We start from the raw sequence: 20766 nt of genomic DNA, 5'->3' as shown, positions 1-20766 counted from the left end.
AGTTAAAGAGGCCAGAGGGAAAAATAGTATGTACTAGATTCCATTTAAAAATATTTTAGAAAATGCCAACTAATCTATAGTAACAGAAAGAACCAGTGTTTGCCTGGGGATGGTATGAGATTATGATTGGGCGGAATGTAGGGAAGGGATTTACAACAGGATACAAAAAACTTTTTGAGTGATAAATATGTTTATTATCTGTGGTAACGTTTTCATGGGGTGCATACATATTAAAACTTGTCAAATTATGCATTTAAATATATGCAATTTAGTCTATATTCATTTTATCTCAATCAAGAAGTAAAAAATGATATATTGATTAAAATAATAGTAATAAACGAGAAACCTCATCTTGTTTATTTCAGATATTTCAGTCACCTGATGATGACTGAAAACTATAAAAAATAAATATAATGAAAATAAATGATCTCAAATTCATAAAATGTACAACACAGAGTGAACACTAATCTCGACTATGGATTTTAGGTGATTGTGATGTGTTAAGATAGGTTCATGAATTCTAACAAATGTATCACTCTGATCAAGAAGGTTGATAGTAGGGAAGACCGTGCATTTGTGGGGCAGGGGATTATGGGACATCTCTACCTTCCTTTTAATTTTGCTGTGAAGCTAAAATTGCTCTAAAAATAGTCTTATAAAACAATAATAGATCATCATAAAAATTAATATACATATGTTTTTCTCTTTTGAATGGATACTGGCAGACTACTATTTTTTGTTAGTTTATTTTGGGATAAATACTTATGTCTCCCCAAATTCTCAGTTTCTTCTATTTTGACATGAGAATATTAGTGTTTTCATTAATAACTTTTATTACTTGCCATAAGAGTTCTAGTATTTCAGTGTTCAGCTGCAGATCCAAAGTCCTTCAAATCTCTGTGTCTTCTACATTCAAGGACAAGCAAGAAAACATAAATTGGAGTTGAATCAAAATTTATGAACAACTGACCCAATATTTTAGCCAATGAGGCAATTTATGTGTTTTAGAGAAAGGGTTAGATTTGTGGGAATTTGGCTAAAGGAGGAAGTAAAAGGTCAATAGTTGATAAATTCTGACAGCTACAAACTTTCTATAGTAGCTTTTCATATGAAGGATAGAGTCCATTTATTAAAGATTCCATTTTAGGAAAATCTTGATATGCTTAATGCACCCTTTATGGAAGTTTTTTTTTTTAAAAAATATATTGAAATAAGTAAAAATTAAATGACTTAAATAAATTATTTTCTATTATATAAATAAAATAAACAAAATACAAATAAATGGAAAATATCTCCAATAAGAAATCATTTTAAATTTAGATACTTAATACTTCTTTTTCACATTTGTTGTAAAAAGGTTCAGGATGTACTATATACTTGAAAAATGTCTCAAAACAATGCACTTACAATTCCTTTGGCATTGTATTCTACAACTAAATTTTCCAATATAAAATATAGAGCCTTATAATTCTCAAAGGAATATTAGTTTTGTACAGGGCTCTTCTGTCATATGATGCAATTATGTACAAACGGAGAGGGTGGAAGGGGGAGGACAGGAGGAGAGCTGCCAAAAAACATAGAAACTGTGTAAAATTGGCATAAATCGTATTCACGTCCATGAATAAGATTGACATAAAATAATAAAAGCATTCATGTTCTAAAAGCTGGATAGAACTCACAAATACATACACACAATTTCGACAATTGCTTGTTTAGAACAAGCCAAAATTACTCCTAATTTCTCATGAAAAATAAACATATATGGGAAAAAATACCATAGCTTCACAACTATACATTTTTAGAAGTAATGATCAGTATTGCCTGGCATATCATATATTCTAGGAGTCCATCACCAGTTTATGTCTCCAGTTCCTTTGCATCTCCTCCATCATTGCCATCTTCCTGTACCTGAAATGCTTTGGAATTCAGTTTTAATAATTGATCAAATTCTGCCACCCAATTTCAACATAAATACCTATAGAAATAAAAAAAAAATAGTTGTACACAGAAGAGTAAGACTCTGTAAGCTTTTATTTCACATCTAAAAGAAACATTACTTCTATATTTTTCAATAGATTTTCATAATTCAGAATTGCCTTTGCTTAAAATACCTGTTTTTGTTCTTCTAAATCTTTAAATCTCTGAAAAGAATAAAAAGGAGACAAATCATATATCACTGAACATGATGAAGTGGTAATTGCCATCTTTTTTAAGACAGCTGGACTAGTAAGTTCCAGTATCAGGGCAGAGTTATTCAAAAGTGTGTGTTTAAAATCCATGAAGCTTAAAATGTGACACGCTCAGCATCATAAAATATTCTCAACTGCTTGTACCTCTTGGCCCTACACATTTCCAAATTTTCACTTACAGGAAAGTGATGGGTAGAGGACAGTAAAACATTCATTTTATGAGAGTTCTTTGGGATTATAAAAATGAAGGAGGTGGGCTAGTATAGACACTAAAACTTTCCTAAACCTAAATTTTGTAAACGTCTATTGGCACTTGGGCCACATTCCCTGACAGGATATCTTGACTTGAAGGGAGGCAGCAGGGATACAGTCTTATTTAAACAACAGGAAAGCACAGGTGGAATAGACATGCTGCTCTCTGAATTGAGACCTGAGACGTAGAGGCAGGCTCTGCTGGCCCTCCCGACACGTTGGCTTCTATGGTGATATTTTCAAAAAGTGATCGTAGGTTCACCATAAGTTTGTGGCAGGTTTCTAGAATTTTTGAGGCCAATCTCAGATTGATGATTTGATCACTGCCTAGGGTAGCTATGAATGAGTCGAAGCACCAGCAGTGTTAACTGAAGATAGCAACATATTTAATCTCATAATATTAGAAAGACTTCTGAAATGGTTTCTATTAGCTTAAAGTGTTATTAGGAGATCTGAAAAGACATCTATCATCATATAATTATATTCTACTACTTACAGTGAAATTTTACAAGTCTATATCATGTTTCACATTTTATTACACCTGCAATATTTATTTTATTATATAGTTGTCATAAGGAATAGCTTACCTGGCATATATTACTGAACCACATGTAAAAGGGGGTTTAAAGTTGGTTAACTTCTTTGTCATCTGAAATTGTAGTCATCATTTTGTTCAATGCCTTTTTTAGAGTGGGATATTCTAAATGAAAAAGATTATTTGTCTTTTATGAGTTCTTAAGAATTTTCTATTATGCTATCTTTACATCATAATTTTATTTATACAATCCAAGTTCTCAGCAATATCATGCATTAATATCTATATATTAGTTTTCTCTTGCTGCCATAACAAATTATTGTAAATTTAACAGTTTAAAACAACCACCTTTTATCTCACAATTCTCTAGGTAAGAAGACTCAGTACTGTGTTCAGTAGAATATTTTGCTTAGAGTCTCACAAGGGCAAAATCAAGTTGTAGGAAAGGCTGTGGTCCTTTCCGAAGGCTCTGAGAATGAATCTACTTCCAAGTTCGTTCTAGTCATTGGCTGAATTCATTTTTTTGCAGTTGTAAGTCTCTATTTACTTCCTGGCTGTCAGCTAAACGTCAGTCTTTGCTTCTAGATCTGCCCATATTCACTTTTCTGTTTTCTTTGTAGTCCCAATTCCAGCAGTGATTGACTGAGTCCCTCTCACATTTCAAATCCCTCGATTTCCCTTTCCAGCACATCTTTCTCACTCCAGCTGAAGAAAGTTTGCTGGTTTTTAAGGAATTATGTGAACAGATTGGACCTACCTGGATCCAGAATAATCTACTTGTTCTAAGAATGGCACATTAATTTTATCTGCAAAGCCCTCTTTGCCACATAATATATTCACAGGTCCTAGGGATTAGGGCAATGATTCCCATCTTTTTTGCCATGAGGAACCAGCAGTCCTATGAGAATCTAATACCTGATGATCTGAGGTGGAGTTGAGGTGGTGATGCTAGCGCTGGGGAGTGGCTACAAATACAGATGAAGCTTCACTCTCTAGCCCCTCACATCATGCTGTGCGTTCTGGTTCCTAACAGGCCACAGATGAGTATCTGTCCATGTCTCGGGGGTTAAGAATCCCTAGTTAGGGCATAAGCATCTTTGAAGGGCCTACTGCAATAAAGGATGACATTCTAATCAAAACCTGAGATGCATTTTGTACATCTACTGTGTAAACAAACAGTAGGTCCCACTTCTCCAGCTTGGGCTATTCATGCAGATAGGTATCATCTTTGCAACTAGTCATGCATGTCCCCTCTGAAGCAGCAATGCTTTGTGTTTAAGGTTTCAGAGTTTGGGCTTGATAATGCCTAATAGTTCATCTATTGTTCCACCCCGCCCCATAGCAAGTATGCCTATATCCAGAGGATCTTCCAGAATTAGACAATCATGGTAACTGAAGCAGATTTTTTCCTAAATCCCAGGCTTTGTAAGTGTATGTTATCAGCACGGAATACCCATCCCTTCATGGTGGCTACCACTCTTGGACCCTTTCATGACAGCATACTAAAGTTAGTGGCATTCAAACTCTTTAGAGGTTGTAATAACCTTGGCTTTCAAATAATAAGTGTCTAACATGCTAATTTCTTTCTTCTCAGTTCCCCTCTTACTTCCTGTGCCTATTTACCCATTCTCCTTAGCAACCAAATGTCTTCACGTTAATCGAGGCAGAACACTAACCTACTAGTTTTTTGTTATTGTTATTTTTCTTTTTTTTTATTGCCTCCCTAGGCGTTGTTACAATTATGTTCTCTTTCTCATTCCTGTGTGACACACTATGGGCATTATGGGCTGTATAACACAGCTAAATCATGGAATGCTGGGAAAGATTCAGTTAGAATGGATGAAAAGCCTGATATTCTAGTGATGGGCAGTTTTCACTACCTAAAAGTTCTCTTCTGGCCAAACCCCTCTCCAAAATTAAGAGGGGAAGGAGGAAGGAGAGAAAGGAGAGAGAGAGAGAGAGAGAGAGAGAGAGAGAAAGCGAGAGAGAGAGAGAGAGAGAGAGAGAGAGAGAGAGAGAAAGGAGGGAGGATTAAAATGACCAATTTCATTAATTCTTTGAAACAGAAGATAATAAAGAACATAGAAATCCTGTGAATTCTCCCCTGGCTACATGATATACTTTCCTTTAACTACTGTGTAACTTCTCTTTTTCTATCCATACTTGTTACCTTTTTTTTTACTGATACATATTTCCTGTGTGATATATGACTTTAATTATATTGCATATGTCTCAATCTTTATCTCTCTCTCCCTTCCTAGCTCAAATCTACACACACACAGACACACACACACACAATTTGATAAATTATCATATATGCTCCTTTGAATGGCATGTTAAATTTGAAATAAATCAACATTTTCATCATTTTTTTCTAACCATTATTACTCCCTTATTTCCTCTATAAAATAAGCACCTATTTTTCAGGCCCAAATCTTTGCACTACCCTTAGTATTTTTTCCTTCCACTCTAAACAGACAATCGGTTGTCAACAGTAAAATTCTGCTTAACTAAATATCTCAAAAATGCCCCCTTCCCATCCACATTTTTACTAACTGGCTAGCTCTTCAGGATTTATTCCCTAGATTATTTTAACCTCTCCTAATTAATATTTGTTTCAAGAATCCTCAACTTAGTTTTTGATCTTTAAGCTGCTAACAGGTATTATTTCTAAATTTCAAAATGGTTACTATCTTACTATAACTCTCTATGACTGGGAATCAAGCTGAGACTTCTTGTGATCTGGCCTTGGCTTACCTTCTGAGCACCACTTTACTTATTCCCCTCTCTCTCATTTGTAGCATTATCTAGCCTCATAGATTTTGACTCAACATATTTGGAACTTGCCATGCTTTGTTTTATTTAATCTGTGCTTTTAAAAAAGATACTCTCTTTTTTCTTGAACACCATTTCTTCTCCTTTCTCCAGTTCAGAGTTAGCACAACTAAGACGTCACCTTTTTCAGATAGCTTTCTCTTATATTTACAATTTTTATTTGATCCCACTTTCCTGCTGCTACTTTAATGTCAAATAATGCTGAGTTGGACAGTGGAAGGGGCCTAAGTGGATGAAGGCATATGTTTACAACACGCAGTAGACAATACTAGATTAGAAAGAAATTCCACCCATTTCCATGTAAAGAAGCAAGGTCAGGGTTAAGGAAGAAACCTGTCACAGAACAAATAAAATTTCAAGTAAACTCATCAGCAATTTAGTAGGTTGATCTTTTTTTTTTTTTTTTGCATGTAACTTTTTTATTTAGTAGGTTGACTAAGGTAAATTAATATTTGGCAAATAGGCTAGCCTCATTTTATTCAATAATTTCCCTCCCTTCCTAAACTACTAAATCAGAATACCATGTGTCTGCCTGGGGCTGGAACAATATCTGATTCCTATTGAATCTAAATTAGGAGTAGATATATTAATACATAATCTATCTCTAAATATAATTTTGGCTCTCTTCTTGTGAAGGACTAACAATTCAAATCATTTAAAAATATTTTGAGACAAAGAATAACTAAAGGCAACTCTTATCTCAAAATATAGAGTCTTTTGATATAAATAAAGAAATGAGTTGTCAAAAACTGTTAAGAAAGTCAGGTAACAGCAGGATTCCTCACCCACTGCAATTTTCACATTTGTTTTAGTCCAGAGGTATTATATTTGCCTCCTAGAATGATCAGGCAATGCCTCTGATGATCAAAATATAGCCTTAAAATATCTCATTTTTTGAATTTTTAAACTAAATTTCTATGTACAATGCAAAAAAATCATATTTTATTGTACTTTAATTCTTTTTTTCCTCTAGACACACACACAATAAAAATCACATGAAATGTTTTTTTTCTGTGTTGATTCTTGCCAGAGCATTAATTGACTTCTGATAGGTTAGAATTTCTTAATTTAAAATAACTTTCTTAATTTGTAGCATTTTGAGAATATCAACTGCCAGTTTTATCTATATAGTTAGTAAATTAGTTAGCTAAGTATTTATGTTCAAATAATGTATTTTTAAAATTTTGAAACAAAAAAATGACAGTATAATTTAGTCTTTGTTTTAAATAATAATCATAGATGATGCCAGTATACTCAAAACCTTTGTTAACGTTTTCTCCCAGCTTTTCTGTGCATAGAATACATATAAATGTTCTTTTTTGTTTTTTCCAGAATTAGGTTCAGATTATTTGAGTTACATCCTACTTTTTTTCAATTATCATCACATCAACATTTTCCACATCACTACATAGTCATTTTAGTTTGAAATCAACTGTAAAAGCAGAATATCTTAGTGCACCATGGAGTCAGCTAACCTGTTTTTACATCCTGGCTTTGCAGCTCACTGGCTTTTTTGCCCTGATTGAATTACTTACCCAGTGTGTGCTCTCCTTTCCTCAGCTATGAAATAGGGATTCTAATACTACCTACCTCATAGAATTGTAATGAAAATTAAATGAGTTAATATGTATCAAGTGCTTAGAGCATTGCCCTGTGTATTCAATGACTATTATCATTAATCTTATGATTTAGGTAATCTTTCTCCTTAAATATCGAGATGACTCCAAGGATTGAAGTATTGCCTCTTTTAATTTATTTTTATTCAAATTATGAAGTCTGTCTTTTCGTAAATGCACTGAATTACATTACCAAAAATGCTATAGTTTTCAAAACTATGTTTATAAAATAATTATGTATTTTAGTATATTCTATATATTTTATTTTCTCTGTCAAGTAACTTTTTATATAGTAACTGTTTTTTTTTTTTTTTTTTTACCTACAGCACCTGATTTTCCTAGGTGGTCTCCCAATCCAAGTACTAACCAGGCCCGATCCTGCTTAGCTTCTGAGATCAGACAGGATCGGGCTTATTTAGGATGGCATGGCCGTAGACTATAGTAGCTATTTTTAAATCTAGATTTAGATTTACCTATTTTTAACTTTTATAGTGCTTAAAGATAGTCAAGCTATTATGATTATATAGGATACATATCATAAAGATATATAATGTATTCACATACATACATATATGTGTGAATGTTTTGTCTACATATGGATATCATTTCACTAACTTTTGAAATTATTTTGTCTGGAATATGATGAATTTTCTTGATCTATGTACATAGGTTTTTTTTCAGTTTCCAAAAGAAAGATTTTTTTATCTATTAAAAATTGCATTACTTATTAACAATGCTTATTTGATTGTTCTGACATTTTTCTCAAGAACATGAACAATATTTAAATTTTGTCTGCTCTCTGTCATCCTTATCTGTCACCGCTCTTCATGTGTATTTTATTTTGTTTTTTTCTAAATACTTAGGAAAAATTTCTCGTCTTTTCTTGACATCACTCATTTGATTTTTGCATTGTGAAGCCTGTGCTTTTATTGCCTCAAATATAGTTTTTAATTTTGCTAAAGTTATTTTGCTTTCTTTGTGATCTTTACTTTCTAAGAGTTTATTTATTTTAATTTCATTTCACTGTTATATCCTTTAAAAAATACTATATTCTTCTTATAGCCTTGAATTTTCCTTAAAAAATGTAATATTATTTTGAATTTCACTAAGTACCCGAACAGTAACTTTGTTTTTTTGTAGAATTATTTTCAAATATATGTTTCTTCTTCCTTGGTATCTTTTCCCTCTGTGATTATGAACCATTTTTAAAATCTAGCGTTTGTTTTGTTGTTCATTTTTTTCTTTAATATACTCTTTATAATTCAGACATCTGTCTAGATATTTGTTCTACTTTCAGAGAAATAGGTGTACACATATATTGATGTTCACACCTCTAAAGCCAAATCTCAGTTTGCCAGGTTATTCTAGCTTTCTGAAGCCTTTCCACCTCTGAGGGTTCAGTATGCATTTAATATTCCTCGCCCTAAAGTTCCAGTTGTCTTTTAAATACATATTTCACAAATGGATATAGAAAGGTAAGCAGAGAGCAAAGGGAAGAAAAGTCTCAATATTTAAGATGCCCTGAAGACATTGCACCCTGCCTAATATTATTTTGGGTACTGACCCTTGATCTGCTACTTAGAAGACAGAGAAAAGGAGAGGAATCAATTATCTATTTTTTAAAAAGCAGAAATTGTCCACTTTTTTTTTGTTTATCAAACACAATCAATTTTATAGTTAGTGGATAATTCCTGTATACTCTACTAAAAATTTCCTTATCAGTCTATTTTGGTTTGGACAATTTTGTCTTCACATAGTTTTGTAAATGAGGGAGCTTCTAATCAAATGTTTATAATCCTGACTTTTAACTAAAATTCTTTCCATGTATACATTTCCTCATTTCTTTACAAACAACATTTCAGCAGGCAAAATATGCCTTAAATGTGAACATTAATTATAAAGATGTGTTCTTATTTAAGAAATATATTTTCTGGCTGGCCCCTTGATTTGGCCTTGTAGATGTCTGTTCTTATAAAATTATATATTCTCTAGAAGGCAATAGCTGGTCTGGTCTTCTGTTAATGTAAGGGTGACACTTACTAAAAAAAAAAAAATACACATACAGTTCTTACTCAGTATTTTTAATACAGACATGTTTTGATGGTAGCTATTCAGGACCTAGAAGCCTCAGTGGCATTCTAGTGGCCCCAAAGAGTTAACATGCCTCCATGATTTCCTTCTAGCGATAGTATATTTAGCTTTAAAAGATAATCAGTCGTGCATTATGAGGTATGCCATCTAAAAAAATAGTTTAAGAGTATAATTCAATATATTTTAGTGGATAAAAGTTGCAAGAATGATTAAAATGGAAATTGCCTAGATGAAGGAAATTGTTTGTTAAGTTCCATGGGGTTAGTTCTGCATACAGATAGACCAGCAGTGTCACTGTAAGGAAATAAATCATTGCAATTTACACACATCAGAATATCTCAGGTATTGGAATACCAGAAGAGAACATCAACAAAAATAAGTGAACTAAAAGGAGATGTGTGAAATGTGAGCTGAACATCAAATGATACTCATCTATAGAGTAGCAGAAAAAAAAAAAATTAAAATCCAATAATTTTATGGCCAAGAAGAGCCTAGAAAGCAACATTTGAAAAAAAAAAAAATTAGATGACATGACTATTCACTTTGAATCAAATCCAGGTTGTGAATTAATTAAAACTTGGTAACAAATGTTGAATAGGATTCTTACTTAAAACAAATAGATACAAGAGATTTTTACTAGAGTAGAAAGAATTTTGTTAAGAAAAATGTTTTCGTTTGCATTTAATTTCCCAGCTGTGTTTTCATATCAGTGAGAAGATGAAAATAATGTAATATTAACATATCTGGGAACTAATCCTAGACACCTACATAATCCTTTAAGCAAGGAAATAGAAGCTAGACATGTTATTTCAGAGAGAAATAAAAGAAAAAGACATCTTAAAAGTATTTTTTTCATTTATATTTGCATCGATATAATGTATAAGAAGATATCATTCTCTAATCATAATTTAATTCACCAGATATCCTTTGTGCCTCTTTACAAATTCAATTACTTTGACCTTTGGCTCACCAGTATAATGATACCTGATTATGCTGCTTTAGACTATCCCTTTGCAAACGATCTTAAAATTCAGTCATTATTTTTTTGTTGTTTAATCTTTATGGAAGGAGTTAGAAAATTTTCTATTATGCAGCTTTATTCCAATGAAAAGCTTGTTTACATGCGATTTTTTTTTTTGCTTTTACTTTTTTTCTGACACTGTATATCTTCTGTCTTAGTTTATGAGGTCATGGTCTTTAAAATGTGATTCCTGGATACCTTGCATTGCAAGAAAACTCAGAGGTTGTTCACAAGGAAAGAAGAAAAATCTGGCACATGGGTCTTGGACCCCCACTTCCTGACAACATAAGCAGCTCAGCTTTTAACTGTTTAAAGTTTCAGAGTTTCTTTTTGATGTCACCAGATAAAAATCTATAAGTGGATTGTTAGTATCAATGATTCCGAAATGCAACCAATGAATTTTTCTGACTTCCAAAGGAATTTTAGAGTTTTGACTTAATCATTTTATCCTTTTAAAGCAAAAATTTAATATGTAATCTGAAAATCAAGTAAACATATGTTTGTAGAAATAAAATAAGCATAAGTGATAGAGATCTCCCTTAAAATTTTTACTTGGTAGAGCATAGCTGCTGTGATTTCAATGCTTTAGTGGGTTTTTATTTGTAAGTGCATATTATATAAGTTACACTTCAGACTACCATAATTTAGAGATGAGGAATATAAGAAATACTAATTTTGAGAACAAACAATTTAATGAGGAGCATAAAAAGATAATAATTCTGTCAAATTGTCCCAAGATGCTGCTCATAGATTAGTGAAAGACATTTATCTGAATGAATTCCTTACATAGTATATAAAGATACCTCTAAGACTTCAAACATTATTGATAATAAACTGAAAACATGAAAATTGATAAACTGAAAACTGAAAATTGGTAAAGATCATTTCCAATTTCTCTTATCAATCATAGAATTATATATCAGTCAAATCCACTATATTTAAAGAAAATTGTTTTAAAACAACAGCCAGAATTTTCCAAGTTTTATGTCATTATTTATAAATAAGATATAACAATTATTACACAAGTATGCCAGTTGATTTTTAAAGGCACAAAAGCAATCATTTCAAATATCAGGTAATAAATGTAGATTTTTTTCTCGTAGACATGATAATGTATAATAAAAGTTTATAACATTTTACAATGAATACTTCTCAGATCAAATTGATATATTTTTATTACATTAATAAAATACTTTATTTTTAAAATTATTTGATTAACTACATAACCTATTAAGTGGGAAAAGCAGATATGTTTTTATATATGTTAATATATAATTGGTAAAAACTTTTACCTATATAGAAATATAATGAACTTAATTTTCTTATAATTATATCCTTATCAAAAAATGAAATAAAATTCACAAAATGGTAAATTTAAAAATATTCGTTGGTTTACAATGAAAACATTTTTAACTTCACGTTAAATTAATATTTTAAAAAACAAAGAGTTATATTGTTCTACATTAAAATCATATTTAACAACCCATATATAACAGATCACAAGAAACGCATTTTTTCTCTTAAGTCTAAGATTCTAGGGTCCCTATTCTCTAAAGAGGTCCATCCTGTGTATTTGACCTTACTGGGGTTTTGAGGTAAAAATAATGGAGAATGTATTTATTTACACATTGACATAGAGGTATGTTTGTTTGTTTGTTTTTAATTTTTCAACTACAGTCGACTTTCAATATTATATTAGTTTCAGGTGTCCAGCATAGTGCTTAGACATTTATATAATTTATGAAGTGATTCCCACTATATGTCTAGTACCTACCTGACACCATACCTTGTTGTTTCAATATTATTGACTATATTTGTTTTTGATGTTATGTCAGTCTACTCTGAGAAGCTATCTACTGGGGCATAAGCTGTTACTGAAACCAGTAAAAGTTTCTCATAATGAAGAGGAATATATATATATACTTTATATATATATAAATTATACATATATAATTTATATATATATAAAATGAAGAAGAATCTAAGTCCCCACCACAGTCTAAATATTTGTTTAAGAAACAAGATATCTAAAGAAAATATAATCTGCATACAGGTAGATCTGCCAATTTCCGTTAATAAAAAAAATATTTAACTTCTCAGTTTGAATTATGGACATTTAGGTCATTTTAATACATTCATGTCTTAACCAAGAATCAAAAGGTCCACTAAAGGCAATTTTCCAAAATAAAGAAAGAGACTTTCCAAAAAAATGAATTTCAATCTCAGATAAAACAATATGTGTAGTTTTAACATAGTAGTTTTTCTCCCCTATAACTGTAAAAATTTTCAAACCATCGTGAAGTCTATATTGGGACTACTACACAGATATTTTTATCTAACACTTCTCTCTACCCTTGATGCCCTGATCTGAAAAAATTAGAATAATCTCTTTTCTAGATTTAAGCAATAATCTCATTCATTCACTCAGTTATTGCATATCAATCATTTGTTAGATTTGTACTTCACTGAGGATAAGAGTGAATAAAATACATAAGGTTTCATAGAGCTTTCATTTTACTAGGTAAGGAGAGAGAGAGAGTGAGGGGGAACTGTATAAAATATCATTTGAAAATTATGTGAAGAAAAGTAAGGATTAGAGAGAATTACAGAGTGCCATTTTATGTAAGGTAATTGGGTAAGGCTTGTTGGATATGGAGACAAATGAGAGAGACCTGAATGCAGTGAAAGAACAAGCCATGTACATGTCTGTTCTGTGATGGGGATGAGACAGCCTTATGAAGTAAAGGAAAGAGTGAGTGTGAAATCCCTCAGCCACGAGTGTGCTCCCTGTAGCCATAGATCAGCATGGAGACCAGTGCCCATAAGAAGTGGGTATAGGAAATCGAGTCAGAGAGGGAGTCATTCTGTTTTGTAAAACCCTGGTAAAAATTTGAGATTTGATTCTGAGTCTGATAGGAAGTCAATTATATACTTTTTAATGGAGATTCTCTGATGACTATGTAGAGAATAGACTATGGAATAGAGGGAGAACAAGAATGGCAATGCTTCATTGGAACAGTTGTTTTGTCTCTGGTCCAGGCTAGAGATTATTCAGATATATACTTCAAAGTTAGAACATATCTTTTGATTGAATGTAGAATAGGTGAGAAAGGAAAATCAAAGATGATGGTTAGAATTTTGCTTTGAAAGTGAGCAAATGGGTTTGTTGCTTCCCTAAATGGGGGAAATGGGGAAAGGAGCAAATTTGGTATTTATTATTTTGAAGTGCCTATAGACAACTAAGTGGAGATTTTCAGCTGGCACTTAGAAGAGAGATTGGCACTGAAAGTATAAATTGGAAACCATGCAGTTATAGGTAGTGTTTTAAATCATGGGGCAAGAATTAGTGAAGAGTGAGGAGCTCATATGAGTATCCTGAGTTGTGAGTGCTGCTGCACTCTACTGTCTAAAAGTTAGGAAGATGGAAAGCATCCAGTTAAGGATGATAATAGGTAGGCAGTGAAATCTGAAACAAACAAAGCTATAAAGTATGTCATTTAGAAAATCAAATGAAGAGAGAAATTCATTAAGCAGAGAATTGACTGTTATCAAATACTTGAACATTAAACGAAACTGTTTTGATTTCTAAACTATATGAAGTTGCCTTTTTTTTTTTTTTTTTTTTGTACATGAAGTAATAGTCATACGACATCAATTACAGATGGTTCACCCTAATGCCCTTTCTTCACTTTACTTTCCATTTTCGGTGGAGGGAAAACCTGCATATATGTTAGATTCCTCACTATAAGTCGGTTCTCAGGCCATTATTTCTCCTTTCCCTTACCACCCTTCTCCTAAACATATTTGTTTCAAATTTTAGCAATTTGAGTTATATTCATAATATATCTACATCAATTAGTTTAATAAAAAATTATTGGTTGTTCAAACATTTTATCTATTCTGTTTTACTATAAAATACTATCACTTTAAAATTAGTAAACTCATTAAATTTACTCTCTTAAATTGGCTTCAAACTAGAATGCAAAAGATATTTTAAATTGATACTGAAATTACTAGTCTTTATACCTGAGACATACTGAATAGAGAAAATAATCTTGGGCTTTCTTTTGGGGGAAAAAAAAGCCCAATTCATCTACACCTTTTTCAAAATCAAGCTGCACCTGTTTGCCTCTATCATCAACAAAGCACAAAACAAACTGTATTTATTCCCATGCAGAAAGCATGGCTTGTATCTAAAACAAACATTTTTAATGAGAGATATTTTTCTGATTCCTTGTTTCTAGAAGAAACTATTTTGTATGTAAAGGTGACATTAGAGAAACCACAAAATTAAACAGATGACAATGTCAGACTTAAGGCAGGAGCGAGAATCCAGTCAGTAGGCAGCACAGCAAATCCTGCTCACAGAATGAGCATTTATTGCACCAGACAGGCTAGTGGATTAGAAGATTTGTTAAAGGATTAGAAGATGCGAATCCCATTTTCTTTGTTTTCCTTTTTAATTCCTCACAATAGCCCTCATTGTGTATATTGTTTATAAAATGTTTTATGTCTGAACATTAATAGAAAATGCATGTAGAATTAAGTAAGATGAACTGAACTGAAAAGAGAAAAAAACCCAGAGGACTCAGAGTATAATGTTCTTATGTGCATTCTGGTTCTGAGTAAATTGAATAAGAATTTCAGGTTTTCATTTATATTCTCTTTGTGTGAGAAAGAGTGTCATGAGGTGACCTCAGACCATTTCACACACTTTAATGAGTTCTGCAATCACTCTGCATCATCTCTTTGGATGGGAAGCTCTTGAAATAGCATTTTCCAAAGAATGTTTTGGGAAAAGAAGTAATTCAAAAAAGTAGGAATGCTGGTGGCCAACAAATAGGAAAACTCTTCTACTCACTAGTAAGTAAAGAAAGAAAATTTTAAATGATGAGACTGTTTTAAATATTTCAAATATGCTAGGTTGAAAAAAATGGCAACATATTTCAATTTCCACAATCTTATCTTGAGAATATCATGCTAAGCAAAATAAGTCAGAAACAGTCGAGGAACCATATGATTTCACTCATGTATGGGATATAAAACTAAAAAGTACAAACGAACAAGACAAACAGACAAAAAATTCATAAATGCAGACAGTATTTTAGTAGTTACCAGAGGAAATGTGGGAGGGGAATTGTAGCTAAGAGTAAAGGGAGTCAAATGTATGGTGACAGAAGGAGATTTGACTTTGGGTGGTGAATACATAATGCAATATACAGATGAGTTATTATTGAATTATACACTTGAAACCTATATAATTATTTTAACTTCACCCTAATAAATTTCATAAAATGAAAAAAGGTTATGGATCAAAGGTATTCTCTGGGAGGGTAAAAGGTTATATTTCTGGGAAGCAATCTGGCATTCAATGTCAAAAAGTTAAAATGCATTCATAGACTTTAATTAACAATTCCAAGTCTAAGTAGAGGAAACATAACATAATCCAAAAACCATCAATAGTGGACCAGTTAAATAAAATATATTATTGGGGAAAAAAGGGCTACCAAAAGTGAAAATATATTTATATTAAAATATGCCTAATTTATAATGTTAAGAGAAAACATAAATTATAAAATATCATGTAGAGAATAATATAATTAATGGAAAACTTTAAATATCTGTGGAGGTAGATATAGGGAGGAGTGTGTGTGTGTGTGAGAGAGAGAGAGAGAGAGAGAGAGAGAGAGTGTGTGTATGTGTGTGTGTATATTGTGATTTTAAATGGATAATCTATAAGTTTTGTTACTGTTTTTGTTGAATTTAAGATTATATTTAATTTTTCATTCTTTTTATAAGGCATGTGTTATTTTTACACTCTGAAAATAATTTAAGGGTGTTCTGTGAAAGAAAAGTTTGAAAGCTATTAGCTTTTCAAAGTAAAATTACAGAGCAAAGAAACACATTTGACCTTGCATTACCCATTTTTTCCCTAAATTACTTATTTAGGAAATCCCATTTAACTTAGATGGTTATAATGAACATGGTCTGAGAAACACTCTCTTTGAAACTTCCACACCTCAGTGGTTTGTGGATTGCAACCCCTCGCATTTCCAAAGGAACTAGTAATAACATGCATATGAGTAAAATGCATTTTGGTATTTTGTTTTTTTCCCTCACATTATTAACTATTATTATTCGTAATTTTCTGTATAATTATTTTGTATTTATAGCAAATGCTTCAGAAAAGAGGTATTTCCTTAAATCACAAATATTTTTAGGAGAAGTTCAAACTCATTTTCTGGATTAAACTCTGTTTGGCTAGTAAACACTTAACTTCGGTTGGACATGGCAAGTGTGCGCTATTTGAAAACAACCACATTTTCTGAGTGTTTTTGTATCAGGCAACCACTGGCATTGGTTCTCTGGTTTCAGTTTTTAAAGCCCCTCAGTCTTGATTTAATTCTATGATAAGACCTTCATTGTCTTTGTGAAATCTATAATGGTTCTTGCACAGACAGACACTGCTAAGAAAGTAACCTAACAGTCAAATGTTTTAGCCTAGCTGAGTGTATGAATTTCTACCACTATTTTATTATTTATTTACTTTTTTTTTTTTTTGCATAACAGCAGGTCTTGAACTTACATTTACCATTTTTTAAAAATGTCTTAACTGAGAATAATTCATATACCATATGATTCATTTCACCTATTTCAAATGTACAATTCTGTGTTATTTTGGTATATTCACAGTTATATAACCAACACCACAATTAATTTTAGAATGTTTCCAATCCCCAAAAGAAATCTCTTTCCCATTGATAGTTACTCCACATCCACCTCAAACTTCTCTGTAATATGGAAAAGAACTTTTGAAAAACATTATTCCTTCTTCCTGATCTTAGGAAGAAAACATTAAATCTTTCAAATTAAGCATGACATTAGCTTTGGGATTTTCATATATATTCTTTATAAGGTTTAAGAAGTTCTCCTGTACTTCTAGTTATTGAGTTTTTTTATCACAAAGGTTTTGCATTATGTCAAATATATTTTCTGCATCTATTCAAATGATCATGTATTTTTGTTTTTTTTTTCTATTTATACAGTGTATTATATTAATTAATTTTCAGGTGTTGAACCAATCTTAGATTCATAAAATAAATTCCACTTGGTCATAATGTATAGTCCTATTTATATATTACTGGATTAGATTGACATGTATTCTATTTAAAAATTTTGCATCTATATTCACAAGAGATAATGTTATGTAATTTTCTTTTCTTGCATTGTTATTGTCTGATTTTGGTATTAGGATAATATTGACTTTAGAGATTTATAAACTAAGTTGGGAAGAAAACTGGTCATTTGGACAGTATTTTGTAGTAACTCTGAATACTGATCCCCAGCTCTAGAGCTTTTTGTCAGTTGCTTTTTTGCTTATTTGTTTAGTAATTTTGTCATAATATTTCAGTGAAGACTATTTTTCCTATGGGAACATGTTGTCTATGATTTTGCAGCTCAGAGGACTTAAATTCTTGAATATGCGCACATACACCCTGGAACCCCGCATCCATGCATATTAGTGATTACAGTAGGGCTCTCTTTGACTGTCTCTTTCTCTGTTCTTCCTGTTCGACTTCTAACTGGTCTGCACCTATTCTAAAATAAATGTGTTACTACGGGCTCTATGCCCTGGGGACAATTTCCAGAATCTTTCAATATTTTAAAAATGTTTTTTGGCAGTTGTGGTTATTTAATTAGGTAAGGGACAATAGACTTCGCCACTGCCATTCCTGAAGTACTTTCCTTGCAGCATTTTAAAAAATTAAGAGGGTGAATGCCTCATAATTTTTATATAATTGTAATATGTGTGAATTTAATTTATCTTAATCAAAGAAATGAAGTTATAATAATATAAAAATAGAGCTCAATAGTTCTATGCTGATGACTTATATAAGTGAAAACAAGATCCAATCATTGGTCAGATAACTCAATAAACTTAGTTTAATAATAAAACTACACATGTACATTCACACACATATGCATATGTTACAAATATTTTATTGAAGAAATTATAATGGTATCTGTTTATTTTTGCCATCCATCATTTATATATGCTTCTAGTTCCAAAACCCATATTTTGTATTTCGACATTGGTTCTCTAACTTGAGTAGGCATGAGAATAGCCTGGATAGCTTGTTAAAAATCAAATTACTAGATCTCACCACTAGAGTTCCTGATTTGAATAAATCTAAGGTGTGGCCAAGAATTTGCATTTCTAAGATTAACTTCGACCATCACTATTCCAGGGACCTGCTCTTTCTCTCACTCTTGGTCTCCACGGCATATAATGACTCAGATCTGGCCAATATGAGCATCACGTTCTTGCTTCACAGTAATAGAAACATAACTCAATAAGATTATTATTATTATTATTATTATTATTTTGCTCTACTGGGAGAAAGGCAAGTGTTCTTTCTCTGATGAATCTTCTAACACTAAGAATAATATTAGCTTAGAGCTGCTGACACTGCTTGATAATGCAGATAATACAACAAAAGGGAGAGCCATAAAATGGAATAAACCTGGTTTGATAACATAGTTTGGGACCTTTGAACAACCAACATCTAAAAGCCAGGCCAGATCTAGACTTGAAGAGCCTTATACAAAAGCACTTATTCCTATTTCTGTCCAAGCCATTTTAAGCTAGATTTGCTTTTAACCATAACTTATATGCTGATATTCTTAAACTACCCTAATAATTATCAGTTTTTAAATATATTCTAAAAAGTGTATGCAAATGATTTTTACTGTTAGTGTTGCTACTGTTCTCATTAAAATGTTCACATTGTTTTCCATTTTCTCTTCCATTCTAGAGGTTCAAATATAAATCAAATAAATATAATCAAGTTTTTTAGTTTTCTAGTTCATTCTCATCATTTATATCATATGTACTTGAGATTTACTCTATCCTTTACTGATTTCTTACCTTTTCTTAACACATATTACATGGGGAGACTTTTAAATAAATAGAAGCTATTATAGTTGAAATAACTCATTTGATGATACAATCAGATTATATTAAAAACATGATGCATTTCTCCAATTCATATTTATTCATCTATGTCTTTGAAATTGTCTATCGAATTAGATTTTTAAAAATTCCTCTGAAATATGTTAAAAATTAAATTAGTATATGCAAAATAATAAAAGTGGAATAAGTTTTTATTTATAAAATAAGAGTTGCCTCAGGCCCACTGAAATTATTCAAGCTATGTTATGAAAAATAGCAACAGACATACATATTGGAGGTAAAACAGTGGCACATTTTTGTGTTGCTTTAGATTATAAATAACCAGGGCATACTAGATATTTCGTATAAACAAGTGATATTACAATAGGATAAATAGCACTAAGAAAAAGCAAATCAGCAAATTATTAGCATTGTCTTACATTTAACATTTCACAAATATTCTGTATAATATTGTACACAGTTTTATGTAAATTCAACATAAGAAAAAAATTTTTTAGAAAAAAATACTAATGTTTATTTCCATAGATTGAGAATTGGCATCATGTTTGTGCCTAGTAAGCAAATAATAAGATACACTATTTTTTTATTTGTATTGTACAATTCATCTTCCTCTTCTAATTACTAAAACAATACATAATTATTCGAACTGGGCATACGGAGTTAAAGAACAAATTTATAGCCACAGAAAAGAAACAAACATAAGATGATGGTATTATTTATTCAGAAAACTTTACAAATAATTTATATAAATGACTTCATTTGGTATAAGTAAAGACTGAAAAGTATAGGCTCTAAATAGTACATGTGACATGAAGCAGCGAAACATCCAATGATAGAATTGTTTCCCTCTGGGTCAGGGCTCACACTTGTTCAAGTTTTTGTGCATTTCTTATTTCGATTGTTTTGTTGTTGTGAATGTCTTGGATATATTGAAGTATAACTATACATTAGTATGAAAAATATTCTATTTTAGAAAATATTGAGTGTGAACAAACTATAAAACAAATACTTTCCACTTAGGTAAATTCTAAGTGATGTGGTGCATAGGATTAATTCATTTTATGTAAGCTTGAGCTTTGAGCTATTTGTAGTTTTCTCAAGTAGACGAGAAAGCAAAAAGGTAATAGAGATGAGATCTAGACATGTTATAAGGGAGAGAAGATTCACAATCTTTTCTTTGTTTCTTAATTTGGATAGGACTTTGGGTACGTTCTGTGCCTAAGTTTTAATGAAGGAGATAAGAACAATTAACT

The 20766-nt window shown here is 31.4% G+C and overlaps 1 protein-coding gene and 1 pseudogene across 2 annotated transcripts in view; one reads left to right on the top strand and one right to left on the bottom strand.

The window, feature by feature from the left end:
* The window catches only part of FSTL5 (follistatin like 5), a 544717-nt gene that overhangs the window by 314505 nt on the left and 209446 nt on the right, over positions 1-20766 (top strand). The window lies entirely within an intron of this gene.
* On the bottom strand, positions 7745-7864 carry LOC120613576 (uncharacterized; annotated as a pseudogene).

The sequence above is a fragment of the Pteropus medius genome, unplaced genomic scaffold (genome assembly GCF_902729225.1).
Source record: "Pteropus medius unplaced genomic scaffold, Ma_sr-lr_union100, whole genome shotgun sequence".
In the NCBI taxonomy this organism is placed as follows: domain Eukaryota; kingdom Metazoa; phylum Chordata; class Mammalia; order Chiroptera; family Pteropodidae; genus Pteropus; species Pteropus medius.
This window is presented reverse-complemented; position numbering and strand designations above follow the sequence as displayed.